The following is a 26900-nucleotide window of genomic DNA, read 5'->3' on the forward strand; positions in this document are numbered from 1 at the left end:
AAAACAATAAAAACATATTGAACCTAATACCCCCCATCACATACACAATATCCACACATCTCATCAGTCCTGCAGCACCAGGGACAGAAGGGTTAGCTGTGTTCCCAGACAGGTAGGAGAATATCTTCAGCAGGACTTGGCAGTGGCAGCTACAGCAACCCGTGGTGAGCCTCCTCCCCCCTGACATCTTTCTCTGCCAGTACCCCCCATGCTGGAGCTCTAGACCAGTGATGGCGAACCTTGGCACCCCAGATGTTTTGGAACTACATTTCCCATGATGCTCTGGCACTCTGCAGTGTACTGGAGCATCATGGGAAATGTAGTTCCAAAACATCTGGGGTGCCAAGGTTCGCCATCACTGCTCTAGACCAATACTCTTACACAGAGAGCAGCAGTCTGTATCTCCAGGCCTGGATCCTATTTGAGAACAGCAGTTTGAATCACCATCATACTGCTGATACAGAGGGGTACAAAACTGAACCATTAACACTTGAAAAACACTGACACATACTTTACAACATAATAGTTCAATTAGGCTTTAAAGGAGATCTCCAGGAAATATAACATGAAAGAGATAAAGTATAAAGAGTTAATTACAATTACCTCCATAATGTCCTCTTTGAGCCACGGCTTGTGCCAAGAGCACAGTGGTGCCAATAGGAATATGCTTCCGGTCAATGTGCACTCTATTTCCTGTCCCTGCTATTTTATGAATGTCATTAGCTAATAGGAGCTTCATATATTTCTGTTGCAGTGACTCATTTTATTTTTAGATATTAGTGTCAGAAAACAGAGAGTGCGTAGGCTGGAAGTATTGAACCAACAATACTGCTGTGCTGTTGGGCAGCCATAGCTCGGAAAGGGAAGCACAGTGGTAAATGTAGTTGACCTCCCACTGTCCTTTCTAGTTATATTTCCTGGAGCTCTCTTTAAGAATGACATCCCATCTGCAGATAAACAGCCACTGTGTAATTTTTTTGTAATTTGTATTCTGATTAAAGTTCTCCTGCAATTACCATGTAAGGATCATTGGGGCAAATGTGTCATCAAGCTATTCGAGTGGATTGCCGGTAGAAGAGCTGCAGTCAGACTGAAGGTCCATCAGAATGGAACAAGCAGAGCAACACGCAGAAGGAATCCAGCTCAGTGCATTTTATTTGCCTTCTGGAAATGTCAGATTTGCATCTTGACTGAATTCTTCAGAAGCGATATGTCTCTTGCTTCCCGTGTGAGCCGGATAAATTTGTCTATTGACATTTTTTTCTGTTATGCCAAGAAGAAAAGGACAAGAAGACCTTGTATTTTCTCAGATTTGCAAAAAAAAAAAAGCATGAGGTTTTAGAATAAACTATGTTACTTGTTTTCATAAGGACTTTTGAAAATCTGTCAAATCATACCATACCTGTATAGAAAACCTGTCAAAGAGATAGATGAATCTACTGAGACAGTCCAGCAAAAAGATTTTTACCTTCTCCTATCCCATATGCCAGACTGTGAACAGGAAAATAGCTCCTTTAGGCTACAAATGAATTGAATGTAACGCTAGTAAAGGTGTCAATATAGATACATACAGGATTTGATTTACTTAAGACAAATAGGCTGTTAACTTTGCGAAGGAATTTTCATATTTCAGGAGAATTTTCTCTTTGTTTAGTGAATGTGGTGAAAATTCATCTTGAAAATTCATCTTGCAAAGAATACTCAATCATGTATACAGTTTTTCATAAAAGTGAGTGCATCCCTCACATTTTTGTAAATATTTTATTATATCTTTTCATGTGACAACAGAAATGGCACTTTGCTACAATGTAAAGTAGTAAGTGTACAGCTTTAATAATGGCGTACATTTGCTGTCCCCTCAAAATAACTCAACACACAGCCAGTAATGTCTAAACCACTGGCAACAAAAGTGAGTACCCCTAAGTGGAAATGTCCAAATTGGGCCCAAAGTGCGTGGCCACCATTATTTTCCAGCACTGCCTTAACCTTCTTGGGCATGGAGTTCACCAGAGCTTCAAAGGTTGCCACTGGAGTCCTCTTCCACTCCTCCATGACAACATCATGAAGCTGGTGGATGTTAGAGACCTTGCGTTCCTCCACCTTCCAATTGAGGATGCCTCACAAATGCTCAATAGGGTTTAGGTCTGTAGAAATGCTTGGCCAATCTTACCCTCAGCTTCTTTAGCAAGGCAGTGGTCATCTTGGAGGTGTGTTTGGGGTTGTTATCATGTTTGAATACTGCCCTGTGGCCCAGTCTCTGAAGGGAGGGGATCATGCTCTGCTTCAGTATGTCACAGTACATGTTGGCATTCATGGTTCCCTCAATGAACTGTAGCTCCCCAGTGTCGGGAGCACTCATGCAGCCCCAGACCATGACACTCCCACCACCATGCTTGACTGTAGGCAAGACACACTTGTCTTTGTACTCCTCACCTGGTTGCCGCCACACACGCTTGACACCATCTGAACCAAATAAGTTTATCTTGGTCTCATCAGACCACAGGACATGTTTCCAGTAATCCATGTCTTTAGTCTTCTTGTCTTCAGCAAACTGTTTGCAGACTTTCTTGTGCATCATCTTTAGAAAAGGCTTCCTTCTGGGATGACAATCATGGAGACCAGTTGAGTGCAGCGTATGGTTTCAGCACTGACAGGCTGACCCCCCCCCCCCCCCCCCCCACCCACCCCTTCAACCTTTGCTGCAATGCTAGCAACACTTATAGGACTATTTCCCAAAGACAACCTCTGGATATGACGCTGAGCACATGCATTCAACTTCTTTGGTCCACCATAGTGAGGCCTCTTCTGAGTGGAACCAGTCCTGGTAAACCACTGTATGGTCTTGGCTACCGTAATGCAGCTCCGTTTCAGGATCTTGGCAATCTTCTTATAGCCTAAACCATCTTTATTTAGCAACAATTCTTTTTTTCAGACCCTCAGAGAGTTCTTTCCCATGGGGTGCCACGTTGAACTTCCAGTCACACCTGAGTCACATGACATCGGGGAGGGAAAAAAGGCTAATTGGGTTCCTTTTGAACATTTTTTTACTTAGGGGTGTACTCACTTTTGTTGCCAGTGGTTTAGACATTAATGGCTGTGTGTTGAGTTATTTTGAGGGGACAGCAAATTTACACCGTTATTTAAGCTGGACACTTACTACTTTACATAGTAGCAAAGTGTAATTTCTTCAGTGTTGTCACATGAAAAGATATAATAAAATATTTACAAAAATGTGAAGGGTGTACTCACTTTTGTGAGATACTGTATTTTTGTATGCATGTGATTGGATGATAGAAGTCAGCAAAGCTTCACCTCAGTTTTCTTAGTGGGCATGCATTGCATGAAACAGCAGGTCTTTGTAAACATTAAAGCGGAGTTCCAGCAGTTTCTGTGTTTATTAAATCAGCATCTACAAAAAGTGTAGCAACTGACTTTTAATAAACACACACTCACCTGTCCCATGTTCCAGCTATGTGGCCGCCCAAAGCCTTGGTTCTTTACCCCGCCTCTCCCTAGTCCTGGCATCACTAGTGGGGGCACCCGACTGTGACAGCTTGTGGCTTCACAGCCAGGTGCACACTTTGCATGTCAGGGCATCGGGAGTCCTTAAAACGGAAGCTCCATTTTTGGAAGGAACTCCGCTTTAATGTCAAATCTGACCCTGTAATGTATTAACCGGCTGAATGTTAAGAGGAACTCGCTCTCTTCCTTTTATAGATAAATACCTGAAGACAAAGGAAAACATAAATAAGTATCCTTACCTACCTTTATGCTACCTCTCCTTTTCCTTTCACCCCTTTCATAGTGCCTCTCTGCTGCCTGTACCCTCGCTCCTCAGCTGCCATTTTAAAAATCCTTTTTGGATTACATTACATTCATCTGTTAAAAAAAAAAAAAAAAAAAAACTTTCCCAAAAGATGTTGTGAGCACTTGGAGGAATGCTTTTTCTTAAACAAATTATTGTGTAGCACCCTCTAGTGTGCTATTAGTGGAAGTGCAAACAAATGTTTTTGGCTCATGCTAAAATGAGTCTTTGAATCTGGGTCAAAAGTTTACTACAGTTCAGGGCTGGATGACTCACACAGGCATGTCTCTGGTGCCTCCCCCCCAGTTTGGGAAAGTTGGAGAACATTCTTGAAACTGGAGGACAGAGACCAGGAGCGATGATCTGCATACTTAGGGGAGTTCAGCCAATCCCCAGGCAATGGGCCTGGCATAGTGAATAAACCAGCCCTTAAATATGGATAAGTCATGCTGGCAAAGGAGTCGAGTGGCAGATGTAGTGCTGAGGAGACAATTGGTGGCCCTTTAGAAGAACCTCTGCCAAGGGGGGCCCTCTGCCTTGGACTGGGGCTGGCCTGGGAGGATTCTGGCAACATCACTGTCCAGAAGGAATCTTGCCTAGTCAGCCGCGAGAGCAAAGAGGACAGTGTGAGTACAACAGCACATTCAGGAACTTGCAAATGGAAAGACTGTCACATGTAACAAGCCTTTCTAGAAATCAGCTTTCCTTTATCTTGCCCTGGGAAATCTTCAGTAGCAGCCAAGTAGGCTAAAGAAGAAGCAGCCAGGTCAGCTGGTAGTTCCTGCAGTCAGTGGAACTGGGATCAGTATCTACAGTGGGGTTGGAGTTACTCCCGTATGTAACCTACAACTTTTGTACTACTTTCCAAAAGGAACAGGAAGTTCCTAGTACCCTAGTCCTTAAGAAGCTTTTGCTTTTATATCAGAGACTATCAGTGTCCAGGAAGAAAGACCATTCTGAAGCGTGTACATAGGGAGGAAGTTGTCCCTGGTTTTGTTGCTATCAGGTTGGGCATCCCATAATTCCTATTCTCCATCCAAGTTGTTACCCCTAATAAAACATAAAAAAAACAAGCCCAAGGATTGTTCCTTGTGTCTGGAGAAAGTGTGGAGAATACTTATTGCCTTGCTGTGCAGTGTCGGGAAATCTGGTTACCAGTGGCTCCTTCCGGGGGAAGCGCTACAAATGCAATGTTGTAAGGTGCACGTGCTAGATGAGCCACATGACACCAGGAATGCACAGTATAACAATAATATGAGATCTCTTGAAAAATGTTGAAGATTAGGAACAAGATCTTCTTGTAGGCACTAATGATGTTGTCTTCTCATGGGGCATCACTGGCGGCTATGTTATCAGTGGCATCAGGGAAGCCAGAAAGTAGGCATAAGAAAGGTAAATAAATAAATAAACTTTAGATTACTTCAACCCATCATGTAGAGATACGTGATGTGAATTTTAGTATGGGGAAAGGTTGGAGTTTAGGTGTTTACCTTTGTCTTATGAATATTGCAAGTCCCCATGTGTCCTTGTACAATGAGGGAACTCTCATATCTTCCACAACAAAGGCTATCGGGAGCCTTTCTGAGTATAGGAGATGTCTGCAAAGTCCTCCAGTTTCAGGTACATGGAACTGATGCTCTATTCAAGTCTTACAGAACCAGGCTTAGCTGTGCCCCTGGATGCAAAGTATCTATGCCATTGCTTTTGTGTATTGTTAACATGGGATCTAAAATCAGCTATACAGGATAATCCTCGCTATTTTCGTAATCTACTCTTTGGGATTTAAATAAAGTATCTGACAAGATTTCAGTTTTACTACTGACCTTTAAATGAACTTTAAACCCTTAAACCTACAATCTTATTATATCATTAAAATGCTGGAACTTGCTAATTAATATAGAGTGCAAGTGCAAACTACGCTCGACCCTTTTTGCTAAAGTGCAGGATATTAAACATAAGAGAATGTTATATCTAATCTGATTTTGGTCCATTTGTATTCAACTGAGATTCAGGAATGCCAATGATAGACTAGCTAATAAGAAAGGGTACAATAGCCAACCTTGTTGGAGCCTTGTAGTATGCTCTTTATAAATCTCTTCTTGGTGTATTTGAGAGAAGAAGATATAGGTAAATTATAATGTATAGTTTTTTTGTATATAATAACTTTGTTTAATATGATCAAGACTAAAAAGTACATTGTTTTATATTTTCTTTTTTATATCATGCATCTTATATACCTTATGCAGCCAGCAAGTGTCATGCCAAAGACTGATACTCCAGGTTTTCTACTGTAATTTACTGCTATGCTGTGATAGCTTGTTCAATTTGATACCTTGCTATTTAGATCTATTAAATAAAGCAAATACAGCCCCATGCAGATTTTTTGTGAAGTAGAGGCAGCTAAAAAAAGTAAAAGTAATGCTTGTCTTTCTTTTTAGAAAGTCCAGCATGGTCTGAAAACAAAATGCCATGCAAGCACCCTGTTTTATGTCTAAACTATAATAACGATAATAAAAAAGTGACTCCACTTTTGATGTAAATAAAAAAAAAAAAAAATGGCCTCTGGGTGATCAAGGTACATTGCAGGGATTTTAGCACACTTTAGTAGCAGATTCTTACCTTTTGCTTCTCTGAAGAAACAACTGTTTGTTTTAGTATGTCCTGTTCAGACGTCAATAAAAAATTCCAAAATATTTTATTAATTGTTGGACACTTAGTGATGAATGTATCATTTTGGAATTTTTTATTGACGTCTCTCAATTTGCTGCTAAAAATTCCCACAGGGAGTGCCACTACATCTTCTTTCATATACATTTTCGGGGTGTGCAGCTTCCTTAAACCCAGTAAAAATGTTCAAACCTTGCTTTTTGCGAAGTGCTAACCACTAAACTAACATGCTCTATAGCATTGGATGCCCATATACTACTATTACTACTACTACTACTACTACTACTACTACTACTACTTACTAGCCCCAAAATTGTTGGAGTTATTATTACAAAATACATCAAAATACATCTCCGTTTATTCCCTTTTTATGAGTAACATGAGAAGGTTTACAACCCCATTACTATACTGACTGCTGCCTGTCCTTCATTTAGGCATTTTCTATGTTCAGATCAGTAACAAGTATGGCAACAGTCGACACTGCAAACCGCTACACAGGGAGTTGGTCTATTAAACCCCTAGGTTCAAGCAGTACACACTACTTCTAATAACATGCCATAACGAGTGCCTGGGGGCTTGTTGCTGTATTATGCATAACATGTATAACTCAATTATGAGGAGCCCCCCCCCCCACACACACAAATGATTGATGTAAATGAAGGGGCTATCATAATGCTGCTTCGGCGATAATACTATTTTTGCAGGACTGAAAGCCTTTGGGAGTTTAGGTCACCTCTGGCTAGGAAAGCTTGCTTCTGATATCATTTAAAACCAGAGCTTTTTGCGTTGTACTGCAAATATTTTCCTGAAAATATAAAGAAATACTATGGAGATCATTGTTTCCTATGAACATTTCTGTGTGCAAACAAAGGCACACAATTAAACAATATTCCTAAGTATTTCTTCAATCTATGAAGTGAACAAATTGTAAAGCCTCGCATTTACTGCATCTCTGCAAATAATTTCATTATGCTATGCTTGTAATTATGGCTTATTTTAATGCTAGCGTTATTTTAGATTCTAATAAAGGACTGATTTAGTATTCAAATGGATATATAAAGCTGTGTAATTTAATGTTGTTATCCATTTACTTTATTTTGTTGTTAAAACTGCTGTGGAAAATTTGCAGTACATAATAGAATTACTGCATTTAGTGTAAATATAATATGCTATTTATCCATGTATGGGGCAAGAGTGCTACATAATTTACTTTATAGGCCTTGTATTATTGCACTGCTGCTTCACCATTCATGTTTTACTTGTTATTGACCCTAATGCTCCATTCATACTTGAGCAGAGCATATTTTATTTTACAGTTTTTTAATGCTTTTTGGGTATTTTTTGGGTGTGTTACGAGCAAAGTGTTGTACATGAGATTTATGGGAACATCTAGGCCAAAATATATTCCCCAACAAGTCTTTGGTAAAAAAAAAAAAATCCAAGTTTGGCCCCTTTCACACATGCGGACCATATGTCCGTATTTCATCCATCCACTTGCGGATGAATTACAGACATACATGCATCCCTATGGGATAGCGGGTGTCTGCGGATGAACATATGCAGACACCCGATATCGTCCTTCTCCGCTATGGTCCGATTCTGCAGACGGAGAAAAATCCTATTTTTCTATCCGTCTGCAGAGCGAATCGGATGAACGCGGACAGACGGTCCGTGTTCATCTGATCCCCCATAGAGGAGAGCGGAGATCTGATAGGGCGGTCCCTGCACAGTGTGCAGGGACCGCCCTGTCATCCGCTAGCTCAGCGGGGATAAACGGAACGATCCCCGCTGAGCAAGCGGATCATCAGACAAGCGCCATCTAAGTGTAGTAATGCTGAGAACAATATTTACTTGCGCTACAAACGGCAACTCACAACAAAGTAAATAAGGTAAGGCTCACCTGTCCTCTGCTCTGAACAGCTGTGCAAGATGTGTTGGTCCCCCTGGGATAGAAAGGAATGCTGGAGGCTTCTATGCCGTTTCTTCAGTAGCAGACCGGAGTCTTATCGAGTACAGGACAGGATGCAGATGTAATGTCACCGATGATGTGGCATGGGAGGCTAAGCGCTTGCGGAGTATGAGTTTGATTTACTAAAGGCAATTCCACTCTGCACTTCCAAGTGCACTGCAAGTAAATAAAAATAGCTTGAGACAGCTAGAAGACAAGCATGTATGGGTCAATCCCTACACAAGTCTCTACGTGCACAAGAAACATTTTCCTCTTCTATTTTTGAACTTTAATCCGTTGTTCTTTAACTGTCTTCTCAGGTGAAGATAGTGTTAAAAATAAAAATTGCTTTTAAATAAAGTATGACAACTAGCAGCTAATCACCGTCTCCCATTAAAATGAGTGATCTGAAACAAATTACAATGATCAATCACACAGTGACTGATTTGCAGAATTGCATTGTCTTGCGATGACTGGCTTGATCGTGCTATGAAAATCACCCATGTCCATTCTGTGACACATTTTCTATGTGAGGCAAGCGATAGTTTGAGATTTTGGTCACTTGATCATGCAACTAAAAATCACCTTTGTGCTTAGATTTAACTGGGTAGAGCTAGAATTGACACAGTAAAATCACTAAAACAGAAATAAACTATTTTGAATTAAAAAATGCCAAAGGTATCTAGTACTGTCATATAAAGGGGCCTGTTCTTTTTCACAATTGTTAGTTTGTGTGTCTGTACCTTTAGGGAAAAGATTATACCAGGTGCTGAGAAAATATTTGGCGCATGTGCTAGGCAAAAGCACCTCATAAAAAATTACTGAGCAATTAGTGTTGATTACAATGTTTTTTTGGCTTGCAGTATTTGGATAGCAAAGTTTTCCACATGCTCATAACAATTTCAAAGCGCTACTAAATGCTTTTGGAACATTTAGAATAACCTGCTACGAACCCCTGCCTTTTATGACTAGAGCAGATGGTAAGGATAATGCCAGCAAATGTATGTGATTTTCAGCACATTTTCTTTTTCTATTTTTTTTTTCTAATGGACACAGGCAAGTTACTGCTTTTTATGTTGTTTCATTATATGCCCTTATCTAGGTTCATTATCCTAATGTATTACTCATGTGAGATCTACAAAGGTGTTAGGTATAAAATAAAAATATACAAGAAAGGATAAAATCATCTTTTAATTGATTTTCTTCCTATGCCATAGTCACTTTCAAGATGAAATCACTTAAATAAAAATCTATCCTTAGTAATTATTGCATAAAATCATTACATCAATCAATACATATCATTAAATATGTTTTTTTATATTCTTAATGGGTTTGTTACATGGTACTATAGTGCGTGTCCAGCATGTGTTACATAAGGGTTTATTGCATGCCCTGGATCATATACAATATATATATAATATCAATTGCCAAAAGATTTTCCAGGCAGTGTTGAAATGTATATAGCACTACCACCAGACAGCAAAGCCAGGTGGGTGACCTGATTTTCCTTCACTATTTGCTATTGAAGACACCAGTCAAATCTCTGTCCCCATATGGTGACTGGGCAATGAAGAAGTAGCAGAAGTCTGAGGAACTAATCCCTCTGATTTTTCCTTATCAACAAGCTCCTTGTTCAACTGAATTAGGACACAAGCCTATTAGAGGAACTCTTCTCAGGGATCACAAGAGGTCCGGTGACCGCTATCCCAACAGTTACTGAGACATCAAATAATAGTAGGCAAACAACCATGAATAACCACACCAGGCTATATAATAATCCTAACTGAGGACCTCCCATGGGCGCCTTTCCAACAAGGAGGCTACCCACCCAATCTAGTACAGCCGTTTCCCATGACGACATAAATCCCACAATAGGCTTAGGGCTGGCGGACTCAAATCAATCGACCGGGTACCTCTCAGAGACCCCGAGATTCCCACCAGAGCATATCAGGGTGTTGATTCGCAGACAAATCATGTCCCAAATGGGGATTATGGGAAGACGACTATCCTATCTGGTTATTCAAAAGGATACCTACCCTTGTTGAGATTTGATTAATGTTTATAAGTTTTTGTTCTCTTTGTAATGATACTTTCATCAACACATCTATACACATAGATACATGTGTATGAGAAGTTGCTTGTGCACAGTTTCTCTCATTCTGTATCGATACGTTATTGTACCCCCTTAATACTCTTGTGCTGTAATGATCTCATGAATTTCTACCTGAGTACTCAATAAACTTTGTTTTGAAAAAAAAAAAAACAAGCTCCTTGTCTGCTCATGTGAATGCAGCCCATCTGATTTCCTTCTACTGCTGTCCCTACTGAGTTCTACTATGCAAGTAATTATAATGCCGTGTACACACGACCAAACTTTCCAGCAGACTAGGTCCAACGGTCTTCCCGACGGACTTTCGGCGGACTCTGGCGGACTTTCCGAACGAACCGACTTGGACACACACAATCACACCAAAGTTCGACGGATTCAACTGTGATGACGTACGACTGGACTAGCATAAGGAAGTTCATAGCCAGTAGCCAATAGCTGCCCTAGCGTCGGTTTTCGTCCATCGGACTAGCATACAGATGAACAGATTTAAGTCCGTCGGAAAGATTTGAAACATGTTCTAAATCTAAAGTCCGTCTGAATTTTCAACAGCAACGGTACGATGAAGCGCAAACACGATCGAATTGTCCGAGGACTCGCTCCGTCGGGCCTTTGGTGTCGAAAAGTCTGGCCATGTGTACACAGCATGAGAAGCCAATATAAACTTGCATAGAAAAAGTCAGTTGTGACAGACCACATATCTGTGGCACAAAAGTTCTACTGCAACACTGGGATAACCAAGAAGTGAGGAGAGTGGAGCAAGCACTCACACTAATGCCGCATACACACAATCGGACTATCTGGTGAACTTAGTCCAGCGGACAAACGTCCGGAATTTGAAGAGGAGGTCCACCGGACTTCAAAACGAGCGGACCTGTCATTGCGGCCAGAGACAGCGTCAAGTCAACATCTCAAGGAAGAAGAAGAGAAAGCGGCAGCGGCGACAGCGGCGACAGAAGACCGGGCTACCACTAGTAAAAGAGCTAGGAGAAGAAATCAGAGGCCAGGCAAGAAGAAACAAAGAGGGGGACAAGACCCCCGAAGTCGGAAGAAGACCCCTGGGCAGCGGCGACAAAGAAGAAAGCTGGGCTCCTCCACTAGTAAAAGAGCTAGCAGAAGATAGCGGAGGAGTCCGGTGAGAAGATCCCCCCAAGACTGAAGAAGACCCCCAGAGCTGTGCAATAAATTGTTTTAAAACCGTGTGTTTATTTACACTCTTTTCACCAGGTGAATGGGTATGGGTACATTGTACCCCATACTCATTCACATAGGGTGGCGGCCGGTATCCAGGGGCCCCCTTATTAAAGAGGCTCCCAGATTCCGATAGGCCCCCCGCCCGCAGACCCTGACAACCAACGGCCAGGGTTGTCGGAAGAGGCCCTTGTCCTCATCAACATGGGGACAAGGTACTTTGGGGACAAAGCACCCCCCCATGTTGAGGGCACGCGGCCTGGTACGGCTAAGGAGGGGGCGCTCGCTCATCCTCACCCCCTTTCCTGACCGGCCGGGCTGCGTGCTCGGATAAGGGTCAGATATGGACCTTGGGGGGGGGACCCCCACGCCGTTTTTTTCAGTGCAGGGCTTCCCCTTTAAGTCCATACCAGGTGACGGGGCCAGCGAGGTGTCAATCTCGCCGCCAAAAGGCAGAAACATTGACTTCCTTTGCTAGTCCTGTCTACCCGGAGCTGCGTTCAAAATGAACGGACTTTCCTCCGAGTGCGGGCAAGTCCGTTCATTTCAAAGGTCCGGCGGACTAGCGCACAGACGGCTGGATTGTCCGCCGACTGCTGAGTCCGGCAGACAAATTTGAGTCAAAACTTCTTTCTAAGTCCGCCAGACTTTTGGGGAAAAAAGTCCAAGTCCGCCAGATAGTCCGATCGTGTGTATTCGGCATTACTTTCAGGGTTTTAGATTTAATATGTGTATGGGAAGTCACGATTTTTTAAACAAATGTATTATTTTGTATATAATATATACAATAAATATATATATATATAAATAAATAAAATAAACGCAAAATAAAATAAAAAATAAAACAAACAAATGCATTCATTTTGTATGTGCTCAGAGTTCACTTGTAATGTAATATAGACAATGACAAAATTGATACCAAGAAGAAGCATAATTTATATAGAGTTGGATAATGGTCACCAAGTACAGCTCTGTCTCTTCATGTAAAAGTGCTGTTATTTTTAGATAAAAAAATATTCTCCTCATGGTGATATAGTGTTTTTGTTTCTGTGTGATATTTTTCTGTATGTTTCATGTTACTCCCCCCCAATATGGTTATGGGGCGGGTGCTTTGGGGTACCCCTTAAGCATCCGCAGGGCATCCGTCCTCGTTGGAGTTGTGCCTCCTCCTCACTTTCCTCCTCTGTTCTCTCAGGCACCCAAGTACAGTCAGTGACCTCATCACCCCCTTCTTCCTCGACACTGGAGCAAACTAGGCAGTATGCTGCAGCTGGGGGAACATGACTGCTAGTTTCTTGTCCTTCTGTGGCACCTCCTCTTTCTAGGCTCACGTTACTCCCTTCATCAACCTGGGAACCAACATTGAAGCATTCAAATTGCAGAGCATCCTCCAGCAGTAAGTAACCGACACTATAATTGAATAATTCTGGTGACTCTGTGCGTGATGGTGGGGCTACGGAAGGAGTAGCTGTGGACAAGAAGCCGGTGGAATAGGCCACTTTGGCAGCTACAGTGGAAGGCAAACTAGTATGAGCCTGGGGACAGAGGATGAGGAGGATGAGGACGGCTTAGTTAACCACTCCACCAACTCTTCAGCATCTTGCGGCTCAATAACACGGCCAGCTGCGGAAAAAAAGGACAAGCATGCCCCGCCTGCAGAGCAACCACTAGACATGAAGACTGAAATATTTATTTTCGTAATTTCGTTTTCGTCTGAAAAAAAAATGTATTTAGTTAAAATTGCATTCTTCCGAAAATCCAAATGAATTATGGTCGAATCTGTCATTGAAGGCTTATGGTGTCTGTCGAATGTTTAAAGAAGATTCGACGGAGCAGTGAAATTCACTTATAATGCTGCAATCATACATTCCCGGTTGAATATTTCGACTACAAGCTATAGTAGGATTCTAATGTTGTACGTCTTCTATGTTTTTTTTTAAGGCATTTGCACTGAACACAGGTCATTAGCATTAAGAAAAAAAAAATTAAGAAAAAAAAATGCGTAGGGGTCCTTCAAAATTCCATACCAGACCCTTCAGGTCTGGCATGGATTTTAAGGGGAACCTCACACCAAAAAAAATGGCGTGGGGTCCCCCTCAAAATCCATACCAGATCCGAGCATGCAACCTGGCAGGCCACAGGAAAAGAGGGGGGACGAGAGAGCGACCCCCCCTCCTGAACTGTACTAGGCCACATGCCCTCAACATTGGGAGGGTGCTTTAAGGTATCCCCTCAAAGCACCTTGTCCCCATGTTGATGAGGACAAGGGCCTCATCCCCACAACCCTAATCGGTGGTTGTGGGGGTCTGCGGGCGGGGAGCTTATCAGAATCTGGAAGCCCCCTTTAACAAGGGGACCCCCAGATCCCGGCCTCCCCCCGTGTGAAATGGTAAGGGGGTACAAATGTACCCCTACCATTTCACCAAAAAAGTGACAAAAAAGTGTTAAAAATGACAGGAGATGGTCTTTGACAATTCCTTTATTAAAGTCTTCTTTCATCTTCTTTTTTCTGGTCTTCTTCCTTCTTCCTTTCTTCATCCTTCGGTTTCTTCCACCATCTTCTTCTTCCTCCGATCCTCTTCTTCCTCCAATCCGCTTCTTCTTGCTTTGTTGTTCTCGTCCGGCATCTTCCTCCACGGCGCCTCTTCTTGGTTCTCGGGCCGCTCCGTGCAACGGGAGGCTCCCGCTGTGTGATGCTTCTCTTCTTCTGACAGTTCTTTTATAACAGAGGGTGGGGCCACCCGTGCGTCAGAGGGGCGGAGTCACCGGGTGGCCCCGCCCTCCATTATAAAATAACTGTCAGAAAAAGAGAAGCGTCACACAGCGGGAGCCTCCCATTGCGCGGAGCGGATCGAGAACCAAGATGAGAAGCAAGGTGCTTTGAGGGGCTACCTCAAAGCACCCTCCCAATGTTGAGGGCATGTGGCCTGGTACGGTTTAGGAGGGGGGGCACTCTCTCATCCCCCCTCTTTTCCTGCGACCAGCCAGGTTGCGTGCTTGGATAAGGGTCTGGTAGGGATTTTGAGGGGGACCCCCACGCCATTTTTTTTTGGCGCGGGATTCCCCTTAAAATCCATGCCAGACCACAGGGTTCCCCCTAAAATCCATGCCAGACCTGAAGGGCCTGGTATGCTCTTGAAGGGGAACCCATGCCATTTTTATTTTTACATTAAAGTCGTGTTGTATTTCGCGTTGTGATTCACACTCAAGTCTTGTCCAAGTTGCCTCCCAAAGTCGTGCTTGAAGTCGTGTTGCCCCTGTGTGAATGAATGGACTGTTATGATACAAGTTCAATAGACACAGATTGTTATTGTTAGAGTCACATCGAATCACCTATCTGTATCGAACTGTGTCAAAACGAAAACAAAAATAAAGCATTTATTTATGTTGGATCTTTTGTTTTTCGGATTCTGTGCTTTCATTATCGTTTGTCAAAACAATAACGAAAATACCTGAAATTCGGGTGAAAATGCATTTGGATGAAAACTAATGCACATGTCTAGCAACCACCACTTTTCACTGCAGACACAGAGGCTGCTTGCCTTTTAGTAGCCTATGAGCGTCTATCTCTCCTTATTGGCCTTCCGGACATGATATGGATTTTTTTAGGGGGATTTTTTTTTTTTTTTGCTTGGTGCACTATAAACCGTTTTTATTTGGGGGGGGGGGGGATTTTTATAACTCTTTGTGTGGGAAGGGTGCACTATAAACCATTTTATTATAGTTTGTTTTTTTTAATAAAGAAAATAAGGATGCAGCAATTGTGGAGATTTTTTTTCACCGCCACTGCAAAAAACAAAAAAACAAATGAAAAAAAAAAATATATAAGAAAGGCCAAAAAAAACTGTGGTGACGCAAAAGGAAGACCACCTGTGACTGAGAAGGAACAGCAATCATGGAGAATTTTTTTTTTGCTGCTGCTGGAAAAAAATTATTCAAAAAGCCCCCCCCCCCCCCCCAACAAAAAGGTAACTACTGCTGATGCAGAAAGAAAAACATCTGTGATGCAGTAGGGGGGACAGCAATTATGCCCTAAATATTCTGAGTGCTGCTGTGCCGCGAAAAAAAAAAATCAAAAGCACTGTTGTGCTGAGGGAATAACACCTGTGACACAGAAGTTCTAATAATTCAGCAACAGAATCTGACACTGCACAAAATTTAAATAAAATGAAAAAAATTATTAATGAAAAAAAAAAAAATGGACACACCGACACTTCACTGTGTTATTCACACTACACTGCACTGTATTATATACACTGCACTACACTGTGTTATTCACACCACACGTTATATACTCTGCACTGTAATATATACTCTGCACTGCACTATATAATCTGCACTGCACTGTAATATATACTCTGCACTGCACTGTAGTATATACTCTGCACTGCACTATATACTCTGCACTGCACTGTAGTATATACTAGACATGGGCACCGTCAAAAAAATTGATTTGTTTCGTTCCATTTCGTACGAAAAAAAATTGTAATTCCTGTACAAAATTCAATACAGATTTGTACGAATTTTCGTTAGATTCGTAAACTTTTCCTAAAAATTATGAAAGTTCGTTATGATGAATTTATCATTATGAGGGCATCCCACCAGCCCTGTGCTGTGCTGACTTCCTGGGTTATATTTTGTAAAATTCCTAAATTAAATTTCTTGTTTTGTATGGAATTCGTATGCATAAAAATTTGTATTTCGGTTTCGTACGAATGTACGAATTTCCAGAAATTCATACGAATTTTAGATTCATACGAAACGAATCGCACATGTCTAGTATATGCGCTGCACTGCACTAAATACTCTGCACTGCACTGTAGTATATACTCTGCCCTGCACTATATACCATGCACTGCACTGTAGTATATACTCAGCTCTGCACTATATACTCTGCACTGCACTGTAGTATATACCGTATTTTTCCGTGTATAAGACGCTACTTTATCCTTAAATTGTTAGACTGAAATTCGAGCAGCGTCTTATACACGGTCAGTCAGCCTGGGAGAGAGCCGTGCGGGTGCGTAGATGGACATAGCTTGTCAACGGCTTCCTCCAATCACGAGCTGTATGTTAGTGACGTCAGCTGGAGGTAGAGGCAGAGGTGGAGAGTGCACAGATGCGATCCCGTTCGACGTGGAGACTGCGCACATGCAGGGAGCGGAGCGTTTTGAGCTCAAGATGTCACAGAATAATAAAAGTAAGAGACTCTTATTCTGCAAAATTCAAACTTAGTGTAGTTAGCTATGCAAAAGAGCATGGGAGTAAAGCTGCAGAGAGACAGTTTGGACCTCCCCCCACTGAGAGTATGATCAGACAGTGGAGAAAACAAGAAGAGCAACTCCTTAAGATGCCAAAAAAGAAGAAGGCCTTAAGGGGAAAACCAGCAAAATGGCCAAATTTGGAGCAGAGTCTTAAAACTTGGATTTTGGAGCAGCGCCAGAGTGGCTTATGTGTGTCAACCAAACGTATTCAATGTCAGGCAAGAATGTTTGCAGGCGAAATGAACATTGTTGATTTTACAGGAAAGGCAAAATGGTGCTTCAATTTCATGAGGAGAGAAGGGCTGGCCATGAGAACATGAACAAAGTTAGCTCAGAAAATGCCTCCAGTTTATGAGGATAAAATCCAACAGTTTCACTCCTATGTCATACAACTTCGGAAAAAATATGATTTTGAACCAAGTCAGATTGCAAACATGGATGAGGTCCCTCTCAATTTTGATGTCCCTTCCAACAGAACTGTTGATGTGAAAGGAATCAAAACAGTGCCAATAAAAACAAGTGGCCATGAAAAGACACACTATACTGCTGTGCTTTCATGCTGTGCAGATGGTACTAAACTGCCTCCTATACTTATTTTCAAGAGGAAAACCTATCCTAAAGAGACCATACCACCTGGCATTATTGTGCAAGTTCAAGAGAAGGGATGGATGAATGAAGACATTATGGCCATTTGGTTTGCAAAGGTTTGGTCCAGAAGACCTGGAGGGCTCTTAAAGAAGCCAGCTCTGCTTGTCTTTGATCAATTCCGAGCACATTTAACAGAAAAGACTAAAAGGGTTGCATCAGATTTGCGAACACACCTAGCAGTTATTCCTGGTGGACTTACAGGTCAGCTACAGCCACTAGATGTTTCAATCAACAAGCCATTTAAAGTCCTGATGAGAGAAGAATGGAGCAGATGGATGCAAAAAGCAGGTGATAACTTGACCCCGGCAGGAAGAGTGAAAAAACCAACCATTACTGAGGTCTGCAATTGGGTCCTAAACTCATGGCATGGCGTCAAACAAGAGGTGATTGTGAAGTCCTTCAAGAAATGTGGAATCAGCAATGAAATGGACGGAACTGAGGATGATCTCACATATTTAGACAGTGACTCAGAAGACAGCAGTGATGCAAAAGAAGTTGAAGAAATTCTGTCTGGAACTAGTGATGAAGAAGAGAACATTGATGCAACAGATGTTGAATAAAGTGATGCATAATATACTGGTATGTAAACATTAATTACTAAATAAAACTGTGTTCTGTTTTACCTGTTTAAAATATGGATTTCTTAATTCTGGGTCGCAAAGTGGGGGGCGTCTTATACATGGGGGCGTCTTATACACGGAAAAATACGGTACTCTGCACTGCGTATACACTACACTACACTGACTGCACTGTATTATATATTCTACAATGACTGCACTACATGCTCTATCCACTCAGTAACATTTCTACTCTAGCTCCACTACAATACACTATATTTGGCCGCCATGTAAGCAGCCTTATATAGTATGGGTGATGGACTTAGCCTCTCAGCCATGATTGGCCGAAGGCACCCTGTCTTTGGCAAATCATGGCTCTCACATTGCTCTGTGATTGGCCAAAGTATACAGGTCAAATACATGCTTTGGCCAAATCAGCAGCTGTCAATGCACTTGGTGCACTATGGGGCAATCCACGGTGGGCAAACTTCCCGTGAGCGCCACATATGTTCGTTTGTTCTACGGACATTCGACTAGATCATCGGGTACATCCCTAATGTTGCACCAGATTTGTATTCTTGTATTCCATATAGCGGTTTGAAGGTCCTTCGTCTAGTGGTTATCTTGATACCACCCTCGCCCTTATTAACAACTGTTAAAAAAGAAGTATAGCCAAAGCTTTTTTTGGTTGTACTTCTCTTGAGGGTCACAGGAGTGAATTTACTTTTGTTCTCCTGTGATCCAGAGTCAGTTGGTAGGTGGCTTTTGCCCCCTATCACCTGACTGGGCAGGACAGAGTCGACAATTGATCTCGACAATATTGTTGGGATCCACCTGGCTGCCTGAAGGTCCCAGTCTGGTGATTCAGTGAGGGCTGGAGGAGCAGAGCAGAGATCAGTGACTGTCAGAGCAGACCAAGTGGTCATGTCTTTACTCAGTTGACATGGGACAACTACATAGTCAGGCAGATCCTGCAGCATGGGGTTATTTTTTTTTCTAATTATATAGTCTGTACTTCTCCTTAAAGACAAAAAAATCTAGCCACATAATGATGAACTACAAATAGGAATCCTTTTTTTTTAAACACTAAAGATAAACCCCAATCCTGCTATTAGTCTTGTGCAATTGTAAAGGCTCTTATACTGTACTGGAATGGCTTACACTGATTTAAAGTGGATGTAAACCCTCACATATACCCAGTGAAGTGAACAGCCTCAGATGATGCACAGAGATGAAACAAATGCTGTTACATAGATGTATCTGCAGTCTTCTCCCACTAGCCATGGTCTGTCTGCATAACATAGAAAATCACAGAGACCCAGGGAAGACATGAGTCTAAGAGAAGGTATAGCTCTCAACTGTCCCTGATTTTGTCATGTTACAACCAAAATCGCAAATTTATTTTTGGGGGATTTTATATGATAGACCAACACAAAGTGGCACATAATTGTGATGTGGAAAAAAAATGATAAGTGGTTTTCAAATGTTTTTTTACAAATAAATATGTGAAAAATGTGGCATACATTTGTATTCAGCCCCCTGAGTCAGTACTTTGCAGAACCACCTTTTGCTGCAAATACAGCTGAAAGTGTTTTTGGGGATGTCTCTACCAGCTTTGCACATCTAGAGAGTGAATTTTTGCCCATTCTTCTTTCCAAAATAGCTCAAGCTCTGTCAGATTTGATGGAGTGCGTTTGTGTGTAAGGGCTAGGCTCAGCCCTTCCTTCTCAAAACTGGCCACTAGCTGTTGTCTAATTGCCAGCTCCTTTCTCTCCACAGTGACTCATCTGTTGATGATATCCTGCTTGTCAGTCCTGCCTACTTAAGCCGTTCAGCCCAGATGATCTCTGCCTTCGCCTTGGTCACATCTCCAGAGACACTCTCCTGTGTTCCTGTTAGAGATTTGTTTGGCTGACATTCCTTCTGGCTCCAGATCCTGCTTGCTGTTCTACTACGCTCATCTCTGGCTCCCTGACGTTTTGGCCTGTCTGACTATACGTTATGGTTCCTGAACTCTGGCTATGTTTTGACTACGTTTACTCTTCTTGTCTTTTTATTATTATTATTAAACAAGTGTTATTTAACTGTACTTCTGTCTCAGTCTGATTCCTGGTTTCTGTGAACAGCAATTTTCAAGGCTTGCCACAGATTCTCAATTGGATTTAGGTCTGGACTTTGACTTGACCATTCTAACACATGAATATGCTTTGATCTTAACCATTCCATTGTAGCTCTGGCTGTATGTTTAGGGTCGTTGTCCTGCTGGAAGGTGAACCTCCGCCCTAGTCTCAAGTCTTTTTCAGACTCTAAACCCCAATACACACTATCAGATTTTCTGCTGATTTTTTTCCTTCAGATTTACCAAAACCATGTAGTGCAAGGGCCTGCCTGATTGCATACAAATTGAAACTCCTAAGGTTTGACCTCATATAATATGGTTTTGGTAAATCTGAAGGAAAAAAATCAGGAGAAAATTTGATAGTGTGTATGGGGTTTAACAGGTTTTCTTCTAAGATTGCCCTATATTTGGCTCCATCCATCTTCCCATCAACTCTGACCAGCTTCCTTATCCCTGCTGAAGAAAAACATCCCAATAACATGATGCTGCCACCACCATATTTCTCGGTGGGGATGGTGTGTTCAAGGTGATGTGCAGTGTTAGTTTTCCGTCAAACATAAAGTTTTGCTTTTAGGCCAAAGTAAAATTTTGGTCTCATCTGACCAAAGCACCTTCTTCCACATGTGTGGCTTCTCGCAAACTGCATACAGGACTTCTTATGGCTTTCTTTCAACAACCGTGTTCTTCTTGCCACTTTTCCATAAAGGTCAGATTTGTAGAGTGTACAACTAATAGTTTGGAAAAAAATTGATAAGAAGAGCTTGGACTTTTTAGGCGCAACAACACAAAGGTTACAAAAATATTAATCTACAGTATTTTGAGAAAATGAAAAAACATGTTTAAAATGACACTGATAAAATTAACCAATGAGAGGAATATAAAGCTAGATATAACCAACTTATTGCTACATGGAATCTGACAACAAATAGATTTGCTGTATAGTAACGGTGAATCCAAGAGTACGGTTATGTTGCAGTGAAGTAGTATCTTGCTCTGCATGTTAGGCGTCTTAAGCTTCTTCAGGAGCATTTTAATAACTATTTAAATATAAAGAAAAATACATAAACATACAATGAATACAAACAGTTAACAGTTAATATGGTCTTCCATTTCACCCAACCCCCCCATGTGAGGTGGGTAGCCCACAAGGCAACCACACAGACAGGAAAGGCAAACCAGACAACTATGGGGGCATGTATAACATGATGATAAGAATAGAAATAGTATAAAGTTTATAATTGTACTTTAGTGCATAGGGTAAAACAAATATTGGGTGTAACCCCAGTACTTACAGTCAACTATAAAAACACAGGCTTACAGCAGAAAGCTTTGCATACAATTAAAGAGGGTGGCTGCTGAGGGGTCAAGTATTACCATCATAAATTGGAGATCTATAACAAATAATGCAGAATAGATCAGATAATGGCAGAATAATCTTAACTGGCAAGCCAGTGTACCTATGTATGCATGTCCCATCTGTAATCAACCAATCGGCATGCACGACAAGGTGACGTCATCCAGACCGGCTGTACTGCGCATGTGCCCAGTCTAAAAGGACATGCCTGTGCAGTAGATAGTATCACAGCGTGGGACCAGGGCTGTCTTTAATATTGACTGGACACCGGGCAAACATTTTCTTGGGCCCCCCTTCCATGTAATTTTGCTCTCCACCAGGGACATACAATAAATAGCAGCTAGACTCAAAATCAGTTTACTGAATCAGATCAGGCAGCGATTGCGATTGATTGCCAGAGGTTACAGTGTATCATTACCGCTCACTGACTGGCTGGCAGAGGTTACAGCACACATTATGGCTCTCTAATTATTTGCTAGAGATTACAGCACAGGTCTTCTGCTTGTTGATTGGTTGCTAGAGATTACTGTACATCAATACTGCTCACTGATTGGTTAGTATAGGTTACTGGATATCCTTACCACTTACTAATTGGTTGCTAGAGGTTACTGCACATTATTACTGATCACTGATTGGTTGCTAAAGATTACAGCACATTATCTCCTTACTGCCTGCACACCATGAACTAGGAAGGTGAGGGGACCCATCAATAGACAGAAATCACCTAGGAATACTAGTACTCCTGGTATTAGTGGCAAACCTGGGGGGGGGGGGGTGATCAGTGGCAATGCTGGGGGGTTTGATCAGTGGCAATGCTGGGGGGTTGATGGGATCAGTGGCAGTTGTGGGGGGATGGGATTAGTTAGGAGGCAGTACACTGTGGCAAATTCTGAATCATGTAGAGCAAAGCTGGAAATCTTTGGAAACTATATAGTGGGGGATGCTACACTGACTACCAATGTAAGGGGGAGTTTACAATGACCACCAATGTAAGGGGGAATTTGCACTGACCACCCTGTAATGGGGGATTTTACGCCACCCACCAATATAAAAAGGGGTTTCTACACTGACAACAATGTGTCAACATTGTTAACATATCAATGCCGCCGATCCGCGGCTATTTACATACTAATGCAGCCACTATTTACATATCAATGCAAGTTATTTACATGTAAACACAGGTCCTGCAAGTGGGTCATCTGTACACGGCAATAGGGCAGAGCTGGGCAGTATTAGTAACAGAAGTTCACACTGAGATATCGGGACACAGCTTGGGACTAAAACATCAAGAAACAAGGGAATTTAAACTGGGCTAGATGGCAAGAATGAGGCAGCTGCCTTGGGCCCCACAACAATGATGGGGCCCAGGGCAGCTGCCCCTTTTGCCCTGCCTTAAAGACTGCGCTGCACGGGACGCAAGTGGCTAACAGGCAGTGACGTAAGGGGGACCAGGAGTGAGGACAGCACCTCCCAGCTGGTCCTCTACGTGCCGCATACTGCAAATGAGTATGCAGGATACGGCGCTGGGCGGCCGCATAGTGCTGGGATAGAGCCAAATAGTGCCCGTGGAGGATAGCATGGAGCAGCCACCAGAGGAAAGGGGGGAATTAGACAAAATGGAAGACCAATAACAATCAAAAAAGGTCACAAATAAGGATGATAACAATATTAATAAGTAAATATACATAACATACAAAGCAAAATGTCCAATGCCTAAGTGGCAGTCTCATAACAGTTCACTCATGTAGCATACTATACTATAAACGACACATAAAAATATGTATCATATTGGAGGGAGAGCATGAAATAGAGGCAAAAATCAATTGCCAATCTTAAGGGGGCTTGGATGTGTGCTGGATATGTCGATGAAAGGACAGGTTAAGGGCACCTATTGATTGAAGTTTGGAATAAATGTAGGTATTAATGGGTATTCCAATCAGATTAAACTGAGAAGCAGATTGATAAAAAAAAAAGGGAGGAAAACAGGAATAATGACCAGAGCGATCAAAATAGTAAATAGGTAAACATTCTGTCCTGAAGGATGTAAAGAGTATCAGGGATGTAATGATCATAGGGGCAGTTTTAGAGAACCGGTTTATATGATTGGGCCTCGTTAATGCCAGGGGCATGTATGGCATTGAGGTGCTCAAACCAGATAGTCTTCTTCTGGAGAATAATTTCTTCCCATTCTCCCCCTCTGGGATCCGTGGGGATACCAGCCAGGGCAATAAGGGAAACCAAGGACACGTCAAATTTGTGGTAGAGGTCCAAATGTCAACTCACAGTGGTTACCAACTAGGGATGAGCTGAACACCCCCCGGTTCGGTTCGCACCAGAACTTTCGAACGGACCCCACGTTCGTTACGAACGTTAGAACCCCATTGAAGTCTATGGGACTCGAACGTTCAAAATGAAAAGTGCTAATTTTAACGGCTAATATGCAAGATACTGTCCTAAAAAGGTTCAATGCCTAAAATGTTTTTAAAAATGGCCGTTTTGGCGGGAGCACTGATTTTAATGACGATTAAAGTGAAAAAAAAAAGTGAAATATTCCTTTAAATATGGTGCCTGGGGGGTGTCTGTAGTATGCCTGTGAAGTGCCACGTGTTTCCCGTGTTTAGAACAGTCCCTGCACAAAATGACATTAAACGGAAATAACACCATTTAAAACTGCTTGCGGTTTTAATGTTATATCTGGTTCCTGCAATATGGTTGAAAATCATTCACAAAAATGGCATGGGTAGCCCTCCCTGCCCATTATCAGCCTATTTGGGTCTTGTACGCATATTAAGGGGGACCCTGTACCCATATTAAAAAAAGGAAATGCGTGTGGCCCCCAGGCCCTATATACTCAGAACAGCAGTATACAGGCGGTGCAAACAAGACAGGGACTGTGTAGGTTTGTTGTGTTAAGTTGAATCTGTTTGTAATTTTCAACTGGTACATTTTTAAAGTGTAGCTCCAGTCAAAAAAACTATTTTTAAGTCTTTTGGAAAACATAGGGAAGGGTTATCACCCCTGTATAATTTGTTTTGTCGTCCATCTTTTTTCATCTCACTTGCTGTTGTCTCCTTGCGTTTGCAAGTAGGAGATGTTTGTAAGTTGGATGTTTGAAAGTAGGGGCCTGCCCTATATGCTCTGCAGAAATGGCGGAACAAGGTGTTGGTTTTGCCACAACATTGTAAGCCCTCAAAGTGACTCTTGGTGGGCGCTGGAGCGCCCTGCTGTGAACGATTATATCAAGAATTGTAATTACATGCCATTGTTGAACAGTGGTAGAAAAATTGACCTTTGGTGGTTGTGGTGCTGGTGCCACAACACTATAAGTCCTCACCGTTACTCTGGGTGGGCACAGGAAGGGGCCCTCCTGTGAAATATTATATCAAGAATTGTAATTACATGTCGCTGTTAAACAGGGGCAGAAAAATTTGGCCTTAGGCACTGCTGCTGGTGCCACCACACTGCAACCTCTTCCATATACTCTAGTTTTTTTGCTGGAATTAGCCCTGCTGCAAAGCATTGCATCAAAAATTGTACTTAAACGCCCCTGTTAAACAGGGGCAGAAAAATTGGGCCTTAGGCACTGGTGCTGGTGCCACCACACTGCAACCTCTGCCATATACTCTAGTTTTATTGCAGGAATTAGCCCTGCTGCAAAGCATTGCATCAAAAATTGTACTTAAACGCCCCTGTTAAACAGGGGCAGAAAAATTGGGCCTTAGGCACTGGTGCTGGTGCCACCACACTGAAACCTCTGCCATATACTCTAGTTTTATTGCAGGAATTAGCCCTGCTGCAAAGCATTGCATCAAAAATTGTACTTAAACGCCCCTGTTAAACAGGGGCAGAAAAATTGGGCCTTAGGCACTGGTGCTGGTGCCACCACACTGCAACCTCTGCCATATACTCTAGTTTTATTGCAGGAATTAGCCCTGCTGCAAAGCATTGCATCAAAAATTGTACTTAAACGCCCCTGTTAAACAGGGGCAGAAAAATTGGGCTGATGGCATCAACCAGAACCAGAAATGTTCTTCCAACATATCAGCGGAGGAGGAAGAGGATAGACAATCAACATAACAGGACAGTCACTCAGCATCAGCATAGGCAGTCTTGAAGGGATGTGGTATTTGAAAAAAAATTATTCGGTTACATCAGCTTCAGGTGCTTGGTAGCTGTGGGTGATCCAAGACTGATTCATCTTGATGAAGGTCAGTCGATCAACTGATTCGGTGGACAGGCGCACCCTGTGATCGGTAACAAAGCCACCAGCAGCACTGAAGGTGCGTTCCGAAAGAACGCTGGATGCAGGACAGGCTAGTAGCTCAATTGCATACTGTGCAAGCTCTGGCCAGTGATCCATCCTCAAGACCCAGTAAGCCAGAGGATTTTCGGTGGGAAAGGTGTCCAAGTCTGACCTTGCCCCTAGGTATTCCTGCACCATGTAAATCAGACGCTGGCGATGGGTGCTGGAACCGATCATACCTTGGGGCTGCAGACTAAAAAATTGTCTGAAAGCATCAGTCAGGCGGCCACCTTCTCCACCGCTCCTTCTGGCCGATGCCTCAGCAACACGTTGTCCAGGACCAGGAGTTTGTAACCTCCCAGTCTCTGGGAACGCGTTGCACAGACCTTTCTGCAAGGCCTCCCGGGGATGTCTCATCCTCTGCTCCCTCTGCGATGGCAAGATAAGGTCGGCAACCTTACCCTTGTACCGTGGATCAAGGAGAGTGGCCAGCCAGTAATGGTCCCTCTCCTTGATCCGAAGAATACGAGGATCCTTCCGCAGGCTTTGCAGGATCAGGGAAGCCATGCAGCGTAGGTTAGCTGAGGCATTCGGTCCGGAGTCCTCTGGGTCACTAAGGGCAACATGATCCACAGCTACCTCCTCCCAGCCACGTACAAGTCCACGTGTTTCTTGGGACTGTAAATCATCCCTACAAGACTGCTGCTGCTGCTGCTGATGCTGAGTGCCAGCCTCCACCTCCATGCTGACACAATCATCCTCCTCCTCCTCTTCCTCCTCCTCATCCTTTTCCTGTGTGATGGGTGGCACAGCAGGAACACTGTCTGGATAAAGGGGGCCTTGAGAGGCAAGGAAGTCCTCCTCTTCCTGCCTCTGTTCTGCCTCAAGTGCCCTGTCCATTATTCCACGCAGCGTATGCTCCAAGAGGTGGACAAGAGGTACAGTGTCACTGATGCATGCACTGTCACTGCTCACCATCCTTGTGGCCTCCTCAAAC

This window comes from Lithobates pipiens, unplaced genomic scaffold, assembly GCF_037356315.1.
Source record: "Lithobates pipiens isolate NorthernLeopardFrog02 unplaced genomic scaffold, aLitPip1_a1.2 Scaffold_16, whole genome shotgun sequence".
NCBI lineage: Eukaryota > Metazoa > Chordata > Amphibia > Anura > Ranidae > Lithobates > Lithobates pipiens.